The sequence below is a fragment of the Pezoporus wallicus genome, unplaced genomic scaffold (assembly GCF_028554395.1).
Source record: "Pezoporus wallicus isolate ANWC-B61680 ecotype Strahan unplaced genomic scaffold, APGP_CSIRO_Pwel_v1 contig_7731, whole genome shotgun sequence".
Taxonomy (NCBI): domain Eukaryota; kingdom Metazoa; phylum Chordata; class Aves; order Psittaciformes; family Psittacidae; genus Pezoporus; species Pezoporus wallicus.
Window position 1 is genome coordinate 610,951 of NW_026635361.1, and position 17,172 is coordinate 628,122.

The following is a 17,172-nucleotide window of genomic DNA, read 5'->3' on the forward strand; positions in this document are numbered from 1 at the left end:
GGAGCTGGAGGAGCTTTGAGGTCCCTTCCAACCCAAACCAACATCTGATTCTCTCCACCTTCCAGTACTTACTGCTCCTTCTCAGCCTTCGTCCATACATGAGGTGTGAACTTCTAGTGTTTGTTCTGTAAAGCCACACATCTGCTCTGCCACATGGATGTCACATGTCTCTGGACAGGCTGACCCTCCTAAAGCTAACGCCACGGCACTGAGACCATTCCAAGTGCTGCTTCTTTCTTTAGTTGGTTCTTGGCCTGAGTTAACAACTCTAGGTGTGAAACACAGAAAGGGCTGGAGCAAAGATACTTTTGCCACCTCTGTTTTCCGGTTGGGGGCAGTTCAGCTCCTTTCTTTGGGCTCCTCTAATTTCCACTCTCTCTCAGAAGTGCCCAGGGACAGCAGCAATTTGTTTTCTCTTCCAAGCCAGGCAGCAGCACAGGGCCTGGAAGCCCATGGCTGGGAGCAAGGAGTGGTTGTCGCAGTCTGCCCATCCGTGTAGGAGCGCAGCCTCTTTGCGGCGGCTGTGGCCCCTCGGAGCAGTGCCTCTCACAGGTATCCCTCCATCCACAGCAGTGCCTGTGAGCACAGCGTGCTCCTCAGCCTGGCTGCCTCCCACCCCTGCAGCTGCCCCCTGCAGAGGCTGTGCATGTCTGCTGCAGCCTGCCCAGGCACGCCGCATGGGTGCTTTAGCTGGCTCGCAGCGTACTGCGTTATGCAGAGCCCCTCCGGTCCCTCCTGCAGCCACGCTTGCAGGCTCAGGCTGTAAGGACAGCAGCTCTGCTGTTAAGGGGTAGTCTCTGGAACCCCCCCCCCCGAAGGCTTTAGGGCCAGACAGACATTTCCAATCTCTTTCTGGCTCCCAGGAGTCCCCCTATTACTCCTGGAAACCTGTGGCATTGAGTTAAATTACATGGAGAGCTCGCGACTAAACAGCTTACAGCAGCAGTACAGGTTTGGGCAAAGCACGGTCTTGCAGCTCTGCCTAGAGAGACTTTAAAATGCCGAGAGCAGAGGGATCAGTGTGAGTTCAGGGAAACAGGCATTGGAGCACTTGTGCTTTTTCCCTTCTGGTTTTAAATGTTGGAATTCTCATAAAAAATATAAGAGAAACTCCTTAGAATGATTGTGCTGCTGAAACCATTGCTGGCTTTTTGGCATTTCCTCCTTCGTCTTGTTCTCTTTCTTCTTAAATCATTGCTTTTAGGGCTCTTTAGGTGAGAACAGATTTGTGGAGTTCTTTTCCTGCTGCTCACCTGAAATCCTCATCTGTTTTGTGCAGCTCCCAACACAACCATGAGCAATCTCCTGAACGGAGCGTTCTAACTTCAGGTGAGGAAAAGCAACCGAAGCAGATGGGCTTGTAAACAGCAGAGACTCGGCTCTCCCACAGAGCTCCTTGCGGAGTGGAAGGGAGCAGAGTGGTTAGTAAACACCGAGCAACTTTCATTTTCTGGGCTGAAATGGGATGATCTGAGGGGAGTAGGACAGCACAGGAGCAGCAGCTATCACGTCCTGGCACAATCAGCTGCTCCCAGCAGAAGCTGTTCGTGTTTGAACTCGTAGCAAACTGGAGAATATGGGAAAGGGGGGTATGTTTTCCACATCAGGGAATTTGTGGGCAAGGAAAACAAGATTTCCAGCAGCCCTTTTGCTCTAGCATTTTAGTCTTGGTTTCTGAAGAGGCGTCCTGCTGTTTATCTGCCATCCTTCCCTCCCCGTGAATTACTTCTCAGACTGTCAGTCAATCAGTGGCTTCGTTGAGAACAGAATTCCCACAAGTTACCTGAAGCTTTGCAGCTGGACAGAGGAAAGAGAAACCCAAAGGAGTCCCCACTGATGGAAGGAACCTCCAGCACGCATCCGTTTGGGGTAGCAGCAGCAGCCAGCTGGCCGGGCAGCTCCAAATGAGCGTGCACTGCTCTTTGTCCAGCCAAGCACATGCAGGGCTTGGAAGTGAGCAGGAATACTGCAGGGAATGGCAGGGGGAGGAGATGATCTGTGGGATCTAATTCCCTAATAACCCAGTTTAGGTTTCTCAGGGGTGCGCTTGTTGCTGCAGTGTTCCATGAGTGCAGTGATGGTGAGGAGCTCCAAGGTGCATCAGCCTCTAGTGGGACATGCAGGGACCCTGTCTGTCCATCCTGCCACGTCCTCTCCTGCAGGTGAACCACGGGGACAGTCACAAGGGACATGGGCAGAAAAGCCTGGTGCTGCCATGGACCATCAGGGCCTTCAGAGCAGGCACTGGCAAACCTCTGAGTACATCTGGCTGTCCCCCAGAAGCAGCACATGAACTGTTTCCTGCAGGGACACAGATCCCTGACTACGTAAAGTCCATGTTTTCTTGCCCTTTCCTTACCCTGTGTGTAATGCAGCCTAAGCCTGAAGCAGGCAGGCAGGTGTCTTCCCCTACTTGAGGGCTGGGGGCTCCTTATTTTTCTTTCACGCTTGGACAGGACCCTTTTTCCTGCCATTTCCAGCCACCCTTTGCTTCCCAGAGATTCCAGGGGGATTTGGTTGCTCAGCCTTAGAGCCAGGAAATGAATGAAGAGGGGCAGGGAAAGAAAGGAACCAGAGTAAGGAGGTTCACTTCCATCGTTTATTGAGCCCAGAGAGAGTTCTCGAAACCACATGTTACCAGGTGTAAAAGAAATGAAAGATGATAACCAACGTGGAAGGATGGAGCAGCCCAAAACTCCCACAGGCCGGTGAGTCTCCAGACACGCTGGGGAGGCTTCAACAGCAATTTAATGTGTACCTGCTGGCAAAGAGCAGCCCCTCCTTCTTGTGCCTGTCAAGAAGAGGTCCTGATTCATGTCAGTGTTTTCCTTGGACAGGGAAACTGCTGCAGATCCTGGGGAGTGCAAGGGTCACGGAGGAGAGAGACCTAGGAAAGATGGTTCCGCATTGGGATTTCAGAGAGGTCTGTGCTTGATCTAGGGTTGAAGAGTTTGTGTTTCTGCTGTTCTTGGGGATTGGGAGGGGGGAGATCACTGAGTCCCTGAGTCCTACTGTAAAATCGTTAGAATCTGGAACAGATTCAAAAAACCAAAGACATTTAGGGACAAGTAAATGTGCAGAGCAGCTTGAATTTACCTTCCACCAGAGTCCTGGATAAAGCCTCTGAAATGGGCAGTGCTTTCATCATAGAATCACAGAATGGTTTGGGTTGGAAAGGACCTTAAGATCATCCAGTTCCAACCCCTGCCATGGGCAGGGACACCTCATACTAAACCATGGCACCCAAGGCTTTGTCCAGCCTGGCCTTGAACACTGCCAGGGATGGAGCATTCACAGCTTCCTTGGGCAACCCATTCCAGTGCCTCAGCACCCTCAAGTACCCATGTCCGGGGACTGAAAACACAAGAAGGAATGCTGAGGGGGAAGGGATAACACTTTCTTTGTTCTTAGAAAGGGAGAAAAAGCCCCAAAGTTCTTTTCCTGGGGATGTCTCAGCTGGACAAGAACCACTACAGGGTAAGGTGTCCCAGAAGCTGACACCGGCAGGACTGGGGGCTCACTTTGTTCTGGCACAAGTCCTGGCAGTTCTAGGGAGATCTGTAATTGCAGGCAATAACCTCGGAGGTTAATCGAGGTCTGACAAGCAGGTTTGCTGGTCGGGGGGCCAGAGGGGGCTTTAATGAAGTGTTTAGCTCAGTGTTGCTTTAAGCATTAATTGCGCCTGGGAAAGGGAGCTGCAGTATGAGCAATGACACCCTCACACGGACCTGCAGACAGCGAATCAGGGGGGCTGGTGAAATCCCATCGCCTGTTACAGCAGATGGAAAAGAGCTCTGAAGTAAAGGAATTGTTCCTGTTTGGTTTGGGCCCCACATAACTGGACTCTGGGTAAGGCCTGATTGCCTGAGAATGGGCGCTCAGCAGAGGGAAGCTATCCAAAAAGCAGACTATAACACATCTGAATGAATTCCTGTTGCCTTATTTCTCTTTTCTGCTTTGCCTGTCATATTCTCCTTCCAACTTTCCAGCATAGAGTGACTCTTCTACTTGTTCCCCTTTGCCTCCTGCTGACTCAGCGCCTTTATTTTCCACCGTTATTTGTACTGCAGCCACTCCTGGAATCTGGGAGATCTTCCTCAGAAGTTTCCTTGTCTCCTGAGCTTGCTGCCAGCGCTCCCACTAACACTTCTGACTCTTTGTTATAGAGAAGAAGAAAAGGCCACAGAAGTGTGCCATGACACCCACTGAGGTGCCCTTACCCTGTAATTCTTTAAACACTCTCTATGCATTTGGCTGCCAGAAAGGGACACTTCATCAGGGACTGCAGTGATAGGACAAGGGGTGATGGGTTCAAACTGAAACAGGGGAAGTTCAGGTTAGATCTAAGGCAGAAGCTCTTCCCTGTGAGGGTGCTGAGGCGCTGGCACAGGGTGCCCAGAGAAGCTGTGGCTGCCCCATCCCTGGCAGTGTTCAAGGCCAGGTTGGACACAGGGGCTTGGAGCAAGCTGCTCTAGTGGAAGGTGTCCCTGCCCGTGGCAGGGGTTGGAACTGGAGGAGCTTTGAGGTCCCTTCAACCCAACCCAGGCTGGGGTTCTGTGATTCTATGATTTATATTCACTGAGAAATGCTGGAGCAGGAAGCTCATGACTGAACTGGCGTTGGCACCTGAAGAGAAGCAAGTGCTGTGGCCAGGTATCGGGCACCGGGCTCTGGTTTTGGTTTGGACACTGACTCACGCGGTGAGCTTGGGGAAATCATTTCCCTTCTCTGTGCACCTGCTTCCACTCCCCACCTCTAATTACCTCCTGGTTGGGCTCCGTGCTCCTCAGGACACGGCCCGTCTCTCACTGCATGTACATACAGCGCCTCAGCACAATGGAGCCTTGTCTTGGTTGGAGCCTTAAGGTGTTCGTGTCATCCAAACAGGAATAAAAGGTATGCCCAGACAACAAGGCAGGCTTCCCAGACGTGCTGCTCTGCAAGCATGTCTGAAACCCAGTGTGCTGGGAGCTGCCTCTGTTCCCAGTCCTTGGCTTCTCCCAGGCGGCCAGCAATGCATTACCTGGTTCCAGTTACACTGCAGAGGTGAACTGGCACGTTCCCAGTTCCACTGGGAGCTGCTGTGAAATCACTGAACTCATTTTGCAAACTCCAGCAGAGCCTGATAGGATCCTCCATCCCTGCAGGCCCGGATAGGATCCTCCATCCCTGCAGGCCCGGATAGGATCCTCCATCCCTGCAGCCCCACATAGGAGCCTCCATCCCTGCAGCCCCGGATAGGATCCTCCATCCCTGCAGCCCCAGATAGGATCCTCCACCCCTGCAGCCCCAGATAGGATCCTCCATCCCTGCAGCCCCAGATAGGATTCTCCATCCCTGCAGCCCCGGATAGGATCCGCCATCCCTGCAGCCCCGGATAGGATCCTCCATCCCTGCAGCCCCGGATAGGATCCTCCACCCCTGCAGCCCCGGATAGGATCCTCCATCCCTGCAGCCCCGGGTAGGATCCTCCATCCCTGCAGCCCCGGATAGGATCCTCCATCCCTGCAGCCCCGGATAGGATCCTCCATCCCTGCAGCCCCGGATAGGATCCTCCACCCCTGCAGCCCCGGATAGGATCCTCCATCCCTGCAGCCCCGGGTAGGATCCTCCATCCCTGCAGCCCCGGATAGGAGCCTCCATCCCTGCAGCCCCGGATAGGAGCCTCCATCCCTGCAGCCCCGGATAGGATCCTCCATCCCTGCAGCCCCACATAGGATCCTCCATCCCTGCAGCCCCACATAGGATCCTCCATCCCTGCAGCCCCGGATAGGAGCCTCCATCCCTGCAGCCCCGGATAGGAGCCTCCATCCCTGCAGCCCGGGACCTGCTCCACCTCCCTGCGGGTGCGGAGCTCTTCACTCAGCCCTGAAGCTCAGAGCCAGGCCGCCCCACTCTTAGTCCACACCGGCCTCAGCCTGCTCCAGTTTGCCAGGGGAGAAACGAGCAGAGACATTTTCCTCCCTCGCCTGACGAGGTGTGTGCACGTCTCCTTGGCTCTTCTTCTTGACCACGGGCTTTTGCACAGCCCCTTCCTCCCGTTGCCCGTTCATTCCCTGTACTCCATCTCGTCTTTTGCATTCCTCCCTGGTTTGATACAGCATCTCGCTGGTCCTGCTTCACACCAAGAGAAGGGGTATTAGATGGATTCCCCATAGAGTATAAATTGAATGGAGAGAAGTGGCTGGTTTCCCAGCAATAATTTATCTGATTAAAAAAATACTTCCCAACCTCCCCCCCCCCGCCCCTCTGCTGGTCCCGCGCCCCCTCCAGCAGGAACACTGGCACTCGGGCTAGCGTTTGAACTGCATTATTCACATTGCTGGAAGGGGGATTTAGATGGGAAAATAACTGTCAAAAGATGGCTCTCGGGGGACTTCCCCGGAGCGTGAGCTCTGAAATTTGGATCCTGGGTTGTTGGATGGAGGAGGCAGAGAGTAAATAATTGTGAGTCAAGGACCACTGCGATTGCCAGCTTTGCCCTCATCTAACCAACACCTTACACAGCTAGGCGCAGATGCTCACACACATGCTCACACATGTGTCCCCACACACACATTTCACAGAGGAAGCCATTCGTAGGAGCTCCAGAGCACAGCAAGCTGTTCTGCTCTTCCCTTCTCCCCTCTCTTTTGTTTTACCTCGCTTCAGGGCTGATTCCAAATACAGGAAGAAATCTGCTTCAGAAAATGCCCGTCTGCCTGGGCAGGTTTCATTCCTTCCACATCAGCGCTATCCAGAGCTGCTCATTTTCTGCTCCTGCCACCAACATTCCTTTACTCACATCGAGTGCTGTAATCGGGGAACGGGAAAGTCACCCTGAGCCCCCTGCTCATCACAGCAGCACACGGGGGTGACCTGAGCTCCTCATTTCTCGCCTGTCTGTATTGCGCTGTTGCCTTTTCCTTTGCGGGAGAGCGCCAGGTATTTTACATGTCATCCTGCTCCCACAGACTGCAGTGATTTATAACAGGAGCTGCCTTATTAATGTCAAGGGCAGAACTGCTACCAACATTCCAGCTGCAAGAGCGTATGAAGATCATTCCGTTAGCTGTGGCATGCTCCCAGCACCCAGGGCTGTAGCTGATGTTCCTCTCTCTGCCCGCAGCATCGGCCAAGTCTGGGTGCTGGTTTCTGGGCCACTGGGTGAAACATGAACAGGCCCAGTCCAAGCTGGAGCTTTTTCAACCTCGGAGCAGCCCAAAGCGAGTGGTGGGGGCTCAGGTTTCCGTGCTTTTGACAGAGGCACTGCTGGGATGGAGCCTCTCTCTGCTCCTTCTGGAGGATTTACACTGCCACAAGGCTTCATTTTTTCCAGATGTTTTACCTAATAAATCAAGGAGTCTCATCAGAGGATTCGAATCCAAAAGCTGTTACCATGACTTCAAAGCGCAGGCTGGAATGGAAAGAAGCAGTGCAGACATTTTGTACCACTCTAGACACTGATCATGAAAACACACTCCGCTTCCAGGGTTCCTTTCCCTGTGGATCCCAAAACTCCACTGGCATTAAATGAAAAGGTGCTGTGCTCCTCCAGCCAACCTTTGTGTTAAAGAATGGAGCTGCAGCGCTCACAGGTCCTATGGTTGGCAGTAACTGAGGATGGGGCTGGTCCTGGGTGGAGGTGAGCTCTGCCACCCCCTGCCCCAGACTGGGGGCTGTTCCTGCAGGTTTGGACTCGTTCTGCATCTTTTCAGCTCAGTACAAGGCCTCGTGTTCTCCCTGAGAGCTGGTTTAAGCTATTCTCATGTAAAGGATTCATTCACATGCTTCAGATGCTTGGGAGAGGGGAAGGTAAAGAGTTACATGGCTGCAAAATGTGATTGCTCAAATTGGTTTGTTCCTTGGTGGAGAATGTAACTCTCTTCTTTAAAGATAGTGAACCCTTTCTTTTAACAGTGTCTACACAGTGTCATTTGCTTTCACTGTTACACTGCTAAAGATAAATGCTCTGGTGTTTCGAGAAACTGCTGTGTATGTGTTTCTAATTACTTGATAGCAGGGTACAGGTGGAGAATGTAATGAAGGAAAGCAGCTGAAGGAAGAAAAGCTGTTCCTGTGGGTAGGTGAGCAGAACACCTACAAGGCTGTGTTTTGGCTCCCTGCGCTCCCAGAAAGTGCTGGTGTGGCCCCAGCTGCCCATTGGAGCTGCCCAAGTTAGGATCCGTTCTGCAGCAGCTCCTCCTGGCAGCAGTACCAAGGTAAGCTGCTCTGCTTCACCCTGTCCCTCATCTCCCCTGCCCATGCACATACCTGAGGGGCCATCCACCAAACAGCTTCCCACTTGGATTTGTCTCAGCACTCCAGCACTTGTATGAGCAGGACCGAGTGGGTGGTGCCAGCCAGGAGCAGGCTGCTGGTGGCAGGAGGGAGAAGGTGGCACGGCTGGGAGCCCCTTCAGCCGTGAGGAGAGGTGCCCAGGTTCAGTTTCATGAGAGGATTTGGCTGTCTCTGCCCCAGGGCTGCCCTGTGCTGCCTCCCTGCAAAGCCACGAGGAGGGGAAGCCTGGACAACCCCCTGGGGGTACCTGCAGCCGGGGGTGTGAGCGGTGACTCTGCCTTGTGCTGTCTGAGGGTTCTGCTCCGTGAATACGTTGTCACTTATTGTTGGCTGCGGAGGGAGGGCTGAGCTACCCCTGTCTTACACTGGTTGCAGGCTCAAAGCACACGGAGAGCTCTTCCTGCAAAGGAGATGTGTGGTAAAGTGCTTGTGGGGCAGGTCTGTAAGGGGAGTGGAGGCTGCAGCCCTTGGGGTGCTGTGAAAATACAGTGCAACCCCCAGTAAACACTGTAATTACATAGAACAGACTCGGGATGTGATTTTACTCCAGTTAGATCATATTCCATGTGTCCCAGGCAGCAAGCAGGGCATTTCGTCCTGCAGTGTATGTAACCACCATGGGCGCCCAAGAGGTGGATGTTTCGGAGAAGGGGGCGTCATGGGCATTGTGGTGGAGGGCTGTCAGAGAGGGAGGAGCCAGGTACCTGTCTCCTGGGCAGTAATGGTGCGTTCAGGCTGAAAAATAAGCTCATCTACATGTTGGTGATGGAGTAACAGTTACCGTGATGCAGCTTCTTCCTGCCACAGGCGTAGAGAAATTGCTGCTTGCCTTTTCCTCCCCAGGATGCTGAACCCAGCACCCCAAACTGTCCACGGCTGCTCGGGATTGGTGACATCGAGAATGCAACATGTTGGGCTGTCAGAACGGAACGGGAGCAGCACAGCTTGGCTTCGGGAGCCAAAAATAGGTACTGTCATTTGTGAGCTGGAGCCTCCCTTCACGCTCCCCACCCAGCCCTGCCTATTTGGCACATGCAGCACATAATCATAAGTGTTCATGTTGCACCAAAGAAAAACACGTTCCTAAAGCAAGCAGTGCGTTAAGCAGTGGACAGGCTTTGGAGGCAGGGTGTGTTATGACATGGATCCCGGATTGGGGAGCATCAATGATGATGGTTTGCAGATTTTCTGTGGGCAATGGGTATAGAAAGGAGCACAGCTCATCTCCTGCATTGCCATGTGGAAAGACATCAGAGATGTTCAGCGACGTGCTGTAATAGGGAGCTTGAATTCCTTTCACCAAAGAGCTGCTCAGATACTTGTAATTGAATGATTGAGTGATGAATATGGCACATTTGAGATTTCTCTGGATCTTTTCTCTCTTTTATTCTGCAGCTCTGTGGATCTGTCATGCTTTCACCTTTGAGTCTGCTCTCTGGAATCAGTATTTGTCTGCTTCTGCCAAACCCCAAAAGCTGCATTTCATTAAAACCCCTGATTATTCAGGAAGAGTGAAGTTTGATTCACAAGGATAACGCTCTTTGAAGGTAGACTCCTTTAGTGGTGACTGATTTAAATGGTTCCCATTTTAGCATGCCTGTTATGCTGTTCTCAAGGCCACACAAAGGAGGAGGAATTGTGCAAGGCCATATAAATCAGGGTTAGTTATAGGGATGTCAAACACAACTGCACCATGGGGTGTTAATAGTGAGCAGGCGCGTAGTCAAAAGCAAGTCAGAACCAACTAACAAAAGCCACAAAGCTAATCTGTCTGGTTCCTGATGCTTCCCAAAAGCTCAGTGTCTGCACACTCATGCTCTGTTCTGGGAGAAGCTTGAGGTGTTAGACTGATCCATATCACATTTTCAAAGTGTTCCAGTAATGGGATGAGCCGCTTTGGTGGAACATCTTTGGCTCTCAATTTCTCCCATCAGGAAACATCTAAAAATGAAGCAGTGTGAACACGTAACCAGGCCACGTCTCTTCCTACTTACTGACGCCAAGCTCTCTCCACTGGATTCATGCTCAACTAAAGCAGTGGTGGCCTGGCCGCTGGACACACAGCAGGGACCTGTTGGGTTAAACTTCAATTGAGGACTTCGTCATTGTGTGGAGGAAGAAAACTCCCAATCTTTGGCATGGAAATAAGAGATTCCTCCTGTCCCAGCAGCACTTTGTGGGCAGGGTGGAGGGGGCAGCCAAGGAAATGGAACCAGACTGAGAAATGTAAAAGCCCTTTCAGTGCACACTTGAAGAGAAGGCTCTGGGACATCGTTTCCCGTGTGCCCGACCACAGGTACTGCACATGCCGGAGCGTACGGGAAGCTTTGAGCCCTTCAGGTTTGCAGAGGTTTCTGCTCACTCTTTCCATCACTTGCTCTTGTCTTTAAGACTCAGGGCTGCATGAAGGACTGTGAGTCTTGAAAGCAAGTTTATGGGCACTGAGCATGTCATGAGGGGACAGTTTTCTCTCCAGAATGATGGTGTGATTTTTGCACCTTTCCAGATACCCATTAGTCCAGAAGAGAAACTGAGCTCAAACCTCCTGAAAAGTGGTGTTTTCTAGCCCAAAAGAAGCTGTTAGAGCTTTCAAGTGGGCCACGAGACTTCATTTTTACCGAAGGAATTCAAGACGGTGGCAAGTTTCAGGGGTTGAATGTAACTTGTGAGCCAGGATCTTGGATGATCTCATGAGTCCATTGGGCAGACTGCACACACAAGCATGCACGTGCGCCTGTGGGCACATACCATTGTGGTTTCTGAGTTAGGTTTTGTTATTTCTCAATATTGACATTAATATTCAATGATTTATCTTGGTTGCTGGTAATTACAGCAGTGAAAGTGCTGACTCTTCAGGGACATGACATTGGCTTGGGACACCCCAACATTTTGTGGGGGCCTGCAAAAACTGTTCTGCCCATTACCCTCCAGCCCCAAGAACATTCCTGGTTCCTCTGATAGCATCCTTAAGCACAACTCTACATCTTCCATGTAGATGAATGACTTGACACTTCCAAATATTATTTCTTTTCCAGGAGTTCTGGGTCATCACTCTAAGCTGTTTGAGTTCTACCTCTTCCTAGTAAGAAGGGCTTCGGCTATTGCAGCTCTGCTCCTGCAGCATCCCTCCATTTCATAGATTATGTTGTGGAAATAAACACATTTGGCAAGACTGGTGAGCAGGGAATGAGGAGAGCCTGATGCTGGTGCCCTGATGTGGAAGACAGTAAATGGAATAGGAAAGGAATAGTCCTGGTAGGGAGGACAAGCTGGGTGAACTCCAGGAAGGGAACAACAGAGGGTGCTGCAGGTCACAGCTGAGCTGGGCTGTGAAGAGGGTGGCACATGTTTCAGTTGAGGTGCAGGGATGCAGTTGTGATCCCTGGGGGTGTTGGGTTGGGTTGTGATGGTGACAGGAATAACTGGGTGGGAATGATGGGTCAGGAAAGACTGAGGTGCAGCTGGATGAAGCCAGGTACTAACCAGCAGTTAGTGTTAGGAGCTTGTGTCTCCCTTTAAAAACCAGGTCAAGCAGAGCCCTGCTTCCTCTCCCAAGCCAAAGGGCTGCGTTTAGGAAGCTGAGCTTGTCTGCGGGAGCCAGGGGCGCTGTTGGGCAGAGCAGAGGAAGCACTCAGACACTGTGCACACAGGTACCCTCCAGCTCCCCGCACAAAGGCTGGATGTTGCCTTTGTGAACATTTGGCAATTATAACATATCATGTGCGTCAATAATGCCTCTAACTTGCCTTAATACCTTTATATGAGAATAAAATTTGTTCTTGTATGGTGCTTTTCATGCTCGAGGCAGTTCAAAGCGCTTCGCTAAGCACGGTAATGAGTTAGATCTGGGGAGCGCAGGGATTGTGCAGGCAAATACAGGGACTATTATGTGCTCTGCAATAACTCACAGAACAGCCTCTGCTAGAAAAGGTTCTATTTATTGAGGGGAAGGATGTCTGCTGATTCTTGTGCTTGTCCTCTGGAAGAGTTTAATGCTCTTCAGCTTCCACGGCAAAACTGGAGCCAACAAGAGACCTCGATGAGGGGCAGCACGTGGAGCTGTGCAGCACCGAGGCAGCCGTGTCTGCTGTGCTGAGGGGCCCGAGATCAGCTGCAGCCCTCCATCCCAAGGTTTACCTTTCTCAAGCTTATTACATTCCTCTGAACCCCCTCACTGCCTTCGTGCTGGCTCTGTTACTTGATGTCCTCATTTACCTTCATTTTATTTCTAAGGCAGAAGCCTTTTTTGTGCAGTACTTTCCACCCCTAGGTCTAGAAGAGGGATTACTGGGGTTTACATTGGCACTGTGAAACCCCCTGGGAGTACGGTTGTTCTCCACTGGAATAAAGGGAGATTTAAAGCTAGACCCAAGGAGACATCTGAAGAGAAATGTGCACAACTTTTAGGCTCCTTAGTCCAAAAAGGAGTCCTGAAAAACCTGCTCTTGGCTTTCCCTGCTGCGGGAGCTCCTGTGCACGGCAGAGTCCTAACTTGCAGTGTTTAACTTATTCCTGGGCCTTCTCACAGGCACCTGGGGGATGTCTTCCCATAGAGACCTTTTCTGCTGAGCTCCTGACAGACTGGCTGGTGTTTCTCCCTAAAATATATGGATCAGCATGATCTGGTGTGCTGGAGGAGGGCAGTAGCTGTTCCACCAGCCTGCCCACCTGTGCTGGTAGATAGATGCCCTGTGCATGATTGCAAACCACCGTGTGCAGCCCAGGCTTCAAAGTAAAATCTCGTCTTTTCACCTTGCCTAGAAAAGGCCAGATGATCCCTAGAACATTGCCCTTGGCTTCTATGGGAATATAGCAATGGTTGGGACACCCTTCCGACTATTCTGTAGGCCTTGATGGAAAAGATACATGATCCACTTGGGCTCTGCAGCAGTATTTCTCCATAGGGAGCCAGCTTTTCCCTATTACTGTATAATGAATTTCTGACTACAGAAGCCTAAATAAGAAAGTGAGTGGAGTCAGAGAGGAAGATGCTTGCCCTCTGTGTGTTGTCTCAGTGTACACATCTTCAGAGACTCACTACTTACACACCGACCTGCCCGGTGCAGTTGATGGGCTGTTCAGTGTACTGTGCTTCCTGAGCGTCTGCCTCCATGGCAGAGGCTCTACCCTTTGGTGTCCCCATGGCACACGCAGCAGTTGTAATTAGCAACACTCTTAAACACAGTTTCTTTGGCATTTGTGATGCCCCAGGAAGCATCCCACGTTCAAGGGCAGCTTTGAAACTCCTCCTGATGCTCCTGTGAGGCCACTTACGCTGCTGTTCCGGGGAGCAAAGGGAATTTGCATCACTTTCCCGCATCTCCCCCTACCCAGTGATTTGTGAGTTCACTCTGAGAAACAGTCATTGCCCCTCTGGAGTCTGGAGCACCAGAGGGTTTCAGACTGCACTGCAAATGGGGCAACCCCTCTGACATGAATAGAGCTGGTCAATTTGGGGTGTAAACAGGAGTCTTATTATGGAACTCACTTCCTAACCATCATAGCAGTGAGGATGGCAAGGCGCCACTTCAGGCTCCTCTGGAACGGGACAGGGAGAGCAAGACTACACGCAGCTAAGACTGTAAGTAAAGACTAATACTACCTCTAATTGAAACCAGACAAAACCAGCCTACAAGTGCTGTACAAAAAGTGGAAAGCAAATGCTTTCTGTGTAGGCATTAATCTTCATGCCTGACTAGGGTCATAAGCAGTAGTGAGAGTGCATGCAGAGAAATCAGCCCACTCAGCACCGGTCTGTAAAGGTCTATGTCCAGTTTGGCCCTTAATTCTGTTTATCTGGGGCTATTGATAAGCTCCTTTCAGTTTCCCCATGAAGATCTATATGTCAGGTCTACTCTTGCACGTAAAGATCCGTCACTGATTGCTTGGGCAGCTGATTTGGGTAGACAGTTCACTAGTCAATGGTATCTTAACTTTGCATCCTTTTCTGCTGGGGCAGGAATGCTGGGGATGACTTCAATCTTATTCTGATCTGCTCGTACACAGTGCTTTTCTAATTTCATGCCTAGGTATGGCATTTCCATTACAAAGGAGTTTTGTTGCTGAAGCTCTGCTGGTCTGGGTCTTTCCAAAGCTGATGAGAGCTTGTGGTCATGTGCTTCTGCTCTCTTCCCTCAGAACAAAACATCATCTACACAGACCCTGGGCTATCAAAGGCCATGAAACAGTTCAAGTGCCAAACACAACCCAGACGGCAGCCTGAGAAAATGATGTCTCCCATAGGGGCTGTTGAATACGCACAAACGTATGGTCTGTTTTCCTACCGTGCCTGTCAGAACCCTGCTGATGCCTCCAGCAGAGAGAACTATTTGGCAGAGGCCGCTTCCCCCCAAACTTTACTCTTTGCAGGAAACAGACCTACGTTCTTTCCCTATGTATTTATTTGTGCTTGACTCTGATCACAAAGGGCCGCATTTTTCCCCTTTCTCTGGTGACCCGTGGATGTCCACGTGCTCTCCGTTCTGCAGTTCCTCTTATCTTTCACAGAGCTCTGAGCCTTTTCACCCCTTCCTCTGTGCCTGCCGTACTCCATGCAGAAATTCCGTCAGGAGATGAGCTTTCGGATGTGTGAGCGCCATTCAGGTTTACACAGCACCCTGTGCAGGCTTCCTGGTATTGTTAAATCCTCATTCTCCTGTTCAGGTGCCCTGGTGAAGGTGTTCTCCTATGAACAAGGCTTTTCAACAAGCATCTATGCTGCTAATATTTCAGACCATTTTGCTGTCTGTTGTGTCCCCAAACACTTAACAGTGGATTCCTTTGCTCAGAGAGAAGATCCCCACTGCAACTTAGAGCAGTTTTACTCACTGCCCAATCGCAAGAGTCTGGTTGTTCCTCTTCAGGGGGGTTTAACTGATTTCCCAGCACTGCAGAACTTGGTATGCAAGTTCTAATGAGTTAATGTCTATTTCTCTTCCAGGCTGTGGTTTGCTCATGTGCTGCTGTGGTTTGCTCATGTGCTGCTGTGGTGTCACCCACCCTCCCCAGGCCCAGGAAGTGCTCGGAAAGGGGATTTTGTCCATGCTGATGGCTGCGTTGGCATTCCCGTGTTCCTGATGTCATCGCATGCATTACCCTTTCCCTAAAGGTGGGGACTGGTTTCTGTTGCTCATCCCACTCTTCAGGCCCATTGTGCAGGTTTTTGCAGGCTGCTTCTGAACACTACAGGTCCTGCTCCCTTCCCCTGTAGACGTTTGGGTTACTGGATCTCTCAGTCAGCATTAGTATAGATGTGGTGACTTTCCAGTGCTGCTTTAACAGATCCACAGCCAGAAAGGTGGGCTCCTGTGGTGCAGCAGATCCAGTACTGGGCTCATTGATGCCCATGTTAATTGTGAGTAAAAAAAATCTACTTCTGTGTGGATGGTTCCAAAACCCAGTCAGGATCTCTTAGGTGAGTTCAGTTACCCTTTCAGCACTGCAAATAAGATATTCAGGTGAGAGAATCAGAGCTTTCTGTGCTTAGGCAGTCTTTACAAATATTATAGCTGCCATTCTTAGGTGAAGTGCAAGGTTTCTTTGCCTTGTCACATCTAACATGATTGGTGTCATTCACCTGCATCAACTGGAAATTAGTAAAACCTTTTGTGTGTCAGAACTGACTGCACAAGACTGAGAGAGCTGGGCTGGGTCAGCCTGGAGAAGAGAAGGCTCCTGAAGAGGAGACCTGAGAGCAGCTCCATTGCCTTAAGGAGCTGCAGGAAACCTGGAGAGGGACTTTGGACAAGGGCCTGTAGGGACAGGCCAAGGGGAATGGCTTTAACCTGCCAAAGGGGAGACTGAGATGAGCTCTTAGGCAGAAGCTCTTCCCTGTGAGGGTGCTGAGGCGCTGGCACAGGGTGCCCAGAGAAGCTGTGGCTGCCCCATCCCTGGCAGTGTTCAAGGCCAGGTTGGACACAGGGGCTTGGAGCAAGCTGCTCTAGTGGAAGGTGTCACTGCCCATGGCAGGGGTTGGAGCTGGGTGAGCTTTAAGGTACCTTCAACCCAAACCATTCCATGAGTCCATGATTCATCTTTCTGGTTTGGAAATTGCTCTTGGTGAAGTATTTGCCCTGTTGTGTGTCAGGGTTCTCACTGCTCACTTCCTGCAGCAGGAGCCTGTGCGCAGCATGTGCTGTTTGGGGAGGTTTCTGGAGGCACCGTACTCCATGGTCTGCTGCATTTGCCAGAAACTGGATGGAATACTTTAAGAAAATGAAAGGGAATAAATGAATAGGAGTGTTACATGAGGGTTTCATCCTGGGGTATTTCACTGGTACTTTTTTTACAGCTTTCTTTTTAAGCTAAGCATGATACATGAGCTGTGCTCTTTAGTAAAAACACACTTGAACAGCAGTAGAAGCAGTAAACATCAGAAGCATGGCACTAATACTGTTCCATGTCATCCCCTATGCTGCATTCTCCAAAAGCAGTGCTTCCTGAATGACTTGGCAGTGTGAGAAGTAGTGCCTTGCTACTAGTAGTGCTGAGATGGCAATCCCAGAAGGAGCAGATGAGTCCTACCTGAAACCTGGTAAGTGGGCAAGAGATCAAATGGAGAAAGCTGGACCACCACTTGAAAGGTGGTTTAGACAACACTAACAGGTCATGAAGCAAGCATCAGCCTGAAAGAGGGTGTTAGAGGCAGACTGCAGCCATTTGGGGCTAGAGAAACACCAGATTTGTGAGAAAGCTTTTCTTCCCCTGTCAAATATATCTTATTTGTTACCTGCCTCAGAGGGCTCGCGTCCGGAAAATGTCATTTCTTTTCTCCATAGAATGTAAATGTTCATTCCAGATGATACAGACATAAAGTTCAATTTCTCCTCAGCCCTCGCTGTAGGTTTCTGAACATGGAATGAGTCTTTTTGAGAAATGGATTTCTTATTGAAT

General features: G+C 50.8%; 1 long non-coding RNA gene across 4 annotated transcripts; it reads left to right on the plus strand.

The window, feature by feature from the left end:
• The first annotated feature begins 1,256 nt into the window (after positions 1–1,256).
• LOC130605483 (uncharacterized) lies at positions 1,257–11,795 on the plus strand. 4 transcript variants are annotated; one of them, XR_008973717.1, is made up of 6 exons: positions 1,257–1,425; positions 2,838–2,923; positions 8,000–8,201; positions 8,856–8,980; positions 9,676–9,827; positions 11,316–11,795. It is a non-coding gene; the product is annotated as an uncharacterized LOC130605483 (long non-coding RNA). The 4 variants fall into 4 exon arrangements; XR_008973721.1 differs by having other exon boundaries at positions 8,003–8,201; XR_008973720.1 differs by having other exon boundaries at positions 1,257–1,421.
• Positions 11,796–17,172: the final 5,377 nt, after the last annotated feature.